The 3,706-nt window shown below is 38.2% G+C and overlaps 1 pseudogene across 1 annotated transcript; it reads left to right on the forward strand.

Moving 5' to 3' along the window:
• The first annotated feature begins 698 nt into the window (after positions 1–698).
• LOC116529887 lies at positions 699–2,353 on the forward strand (annotated as a pseudogene). The gene has a single exon (XR_004259727.1). The product of XR_004259727.1 is annotated as a histone-binding protein RBBP4 pseudogene (transcript).
• The last annotated feature ends 1,353 nt before the right edge of the window (positions 2,354–3,706 follow it).

Consider the following 3,706-nt stretch of genomic DNA (forward strand, 5'->3'; position numbering starts at 1 on the left):
AAAAAAGAGCCCAAATAACCAAAGCAATCCTAAGCAAAAAGATCAAATCTGGAAGCATCACTTAACCTGACTTCAAAATTATACTACAAGGCTGTAGTAACCAAAACAGCATGGTACTGGTATTAAAGTAGATACATAGACCAATGGAACAGAATAGAAAGCCTAGAAATAAGGCCAAATACAACCAACTGATCTTCAAAAAAGCATATGAAAACTTAAAATTGGAGAAACAACACTTTATTCAATAAATGGTTCTGGGAAAACTGGTTAGCCATATGTAGAAGAATGAAACTGGATCCCTGTTTCTCATCATATACAAAAATCAACTCAAGATAGATTGAAGACTTAAATCTAAAACCTGAAACATAAAAATTCCAGAAGAAAATATAGGAAAATCTTTCCTGGACATTGGCCTAGGCAAAGAGTTTATAACAAAGACCCCAAAAGCAAATGTAACAACAACAACAAAAATAGGACTTAGTTAAACTAAAAAGTTCTGTACAGCAAAAGAAATAATGATCAGAGTAAACAGACAGAGTAAACCCATAGAATGGGAGAAAATATTTACAAACTATGCACCTGACAAAGGATTAAAATCCAGGATCTACAAGTAACTCAAACAAATCAGCAATAAATAAAACAAATAATGCCATTAAAAAGTGGACAAATCGGCTTGCAGCCTCCCCACCCCTCCCACAACGCTCGACTCCAGGATTCCCCCAGCTCGCTTGCTCACCATGGCCGACAAGGAAGCTTTCGGTGATGCAGTGGAAGAACAAGTGATCAATGAGAAGTGCAAAATATGGAAAAAGAACACTCCTTTTCTTTATGATTTGGTGATGACCCACACTCTGGAGTAGCCCAGCCTAACTGCCCAGTGGCTTCCAGATGTAACCAGACCAGAAGGGAAAGATTTCAGCATTCATTGACTTGTCCTGGGGACACACAGATTGGATGAACAAAACCATCCTGTTATAGCCAGCGTGCAACTCCCTAATGATGATGCCCAGTTTGATGTGTCACACTACGACAGTGAGGAAGGAGAATTCGGAGGTTTTGGTTCAGTTAGTGGGAAAATTGAATAGAATTCAAGATCAACCATGAAGGAGAAGTAAACAGGGCTCGTTACATGCCCCAGAACCCTTGTATCACTGCAACAAAGACTCCTACCAGTGATGTTCTTGTCTTTGACTATACAAAACATCCTTCTAAACCAGATCCTTCTGGAGAATGCAACCCAAACTTGTGTCTCCTTGGACATCAGAAGGAAGGCTATGGGCTTTCTTGGAACCCAAATCTCAGTGGGCACTTGCTTAGTGCTTCAGATGACCACACCATCTGCCTGTGAGATATCAGTGCCATTCCAAAGGAGGGAAAAGTGGTGGATGCGAAGACCATCTTTACAGGGCATACAGCAGTCGTAGAAGATATTTCCTGGAATCTGCTCCATGAGTCTCTGTTTGGGTCAGTTGCTGATGATCAGAAACTTATGACATGGGATACTCGTTCAAACAATATTTCCAAACCAAGCCACTCAGTTGATGCTCACACTGCTGAGGTGAACTGCTTCTCTTTCAATCCTTATAGTGAGTTCATTCTTCCCACAGGATCAGCTGGCAAGACTATTGCCTTGTGGGATCTGAGATATCTGAAACTTAAGTTGCATTCCTTTGAATCACATAAGGATGAATATCCCAGGTTCAGTGGTCACCTCACAATGAGACTATTTTGGCTTCCAGTGGTACTGATCACAGACTGAATGTCTGGGATTTAAGTAAAATTGGAGAGAAACAATCCCCAGAAGATGCAAAGACGGGCCACCAGAGTTGTTGTTTATTCACGGTGGTCACACTGCCAAGATATCTGATTTCTCCTGGAATCCCAGTGAGCCTTGGGTGATTTGTTCTATATCGGAAGACAATATCGTCCAAGTGTGGCAAATGGCAGAGAACATTTATAATGATGAAGGCCCTGAAGGAAGTGTGGATCAGGAAGGACAAGGGTCCTAGATATATATGTCTTTACTTCTTGTGATTTTAGACTCCCCTTTTTTCTTCTCAACCCTGAGAGTGATTTAACACTGGTTTTGAGACACAGACTTTGTTCAGCTATCCCTCTATATAATAGGTACCACCAATAATGCTGTTAGGCCAGACAGTGGGTGTTTTCTAAATATTAATGGCAGAGGGGCTTGATTCAGCAAAACCACAGACTTACATTGAAATTTTCTTCAGGAATTTTCTAGTAACAAAACCCAGGTCTAAAGTAGCTACAGAAAGGGGAATATTATGTGTGATTATTTTTCTTATGCTATATTCCCAAGTTTTTCAGACTCATTTAAGTAAAGGCTAGAGTGAGTAAGGAATGAGGTAGGTGTCTGAGCCATAAAGTATAAATACTGAAAGATGTCACTTTTATTCAGGGAATAGGGGAGATTCAAGTCATGTAGGTTCCTACTCAGATCTTGACACCTGACTTTGCAGGATGCACATTTTCATATACAGACCGGTTTCCTCTTGGTTTCTTCAGCTAAGTCAAAACTACATGTTCCTCTTTCCCCATAAATTTTTGCTCGTCAGTGCATTTCTTGAGCTGTTTTCATGTTGTTTCTTTTCTTTCTGCGAAATGGTGTTTTTTGTTTGTTTGTTTGTTTACCTTGGGAACAATAAGTTGTAAAGATGTATGTTTTTACCTGACAGTTATACCACAAGTAGACTGTCAAGTTGAGAAGAGTGAATCCATAACTTGTATTTGTTTTAAAAATTTAATTTAATTTAATTTTTAGTTGGGGAGGGATAACATGGGGAGAAATGTCAGATATAGGGGATGGGGAGGAAAGCAGCAAACCACATTGCCATGTATGTACCTATGCAACAATCTTGCATGTTCTTCACATGTGCCCCAAAACCTAAAACGCAATAAAATATGTATTTTTTAAAAAAAATTAAATTAATTCTTGATAAAAGTTGCTTTTTTTTAAGGAGTTAGTCCTCGACCACTAGTTTGATGCCATCTCCATTGTGGGTGACCTGTTTCACCAGCGGGCTTGTTACTCTCCAGGACTAACTGTGTAAGTGCTTAAGCTGGAATAAAATCCTTAAAATGGAATAAATTGCTTTTCCATATTAAAAAAAAAAAGTGGGCAAATCACATTAATAGACATTGCTCAAAAAAAGATATACAAATGGCCAACGAACATGAAGAAATGTTCAATATCACCAGGGAATCATCAGGGGAATGCAAATTAAAACTGCAATGAGATATCACTTTACCCCAACCAGAATTACCATTATTAAAAAGTCAAAAAACAATAGATGTTGGCGTGGATGTTTTGAAAAATAAACACTTATACATGATTGATGGGAACCTAAATAATGACAAAATTCAATTAATATTTTAAAGAGATTAATTTGACTATGAGATGGAGAATAAATTAGAGGGAGCTATTGCAATAATCCAGGTGAGAGGTGATGATGCCTTAGATTAGAATCATTGTAGAGATGATGGAAGAAAGTAGATCAATTCACAATGTATTTGCAGAATATGATTGGTGACTGTGTATGTACACTTGAATTTTTAAAAGAAGAAGTGGTAACTATTTCAACTTCTTAAAATCCAAGATAATCATGTGAGAGCACAATAGCTGCAGCAGACACATGACATCTTTATCTATCCCTACTCCAACTATAAATTAAATGTACCCATG

Source organism: Sapajus apella, unplaced genomic scaffold (assembly GCF_009761245.1).
Source record: "Sapajus apella isolate SASKATOON/1434 unplaced genomic scaffold, GSC_monkey_1.0 scaffold64, whole genome shotgun sequence".
In the NCBI taxonomy this organism is placed as follows: Eukaryota; Metazoa; Chordata; class Mammalia; order Primates; family Cebidae; genus Sapajus; species Sapajus apella.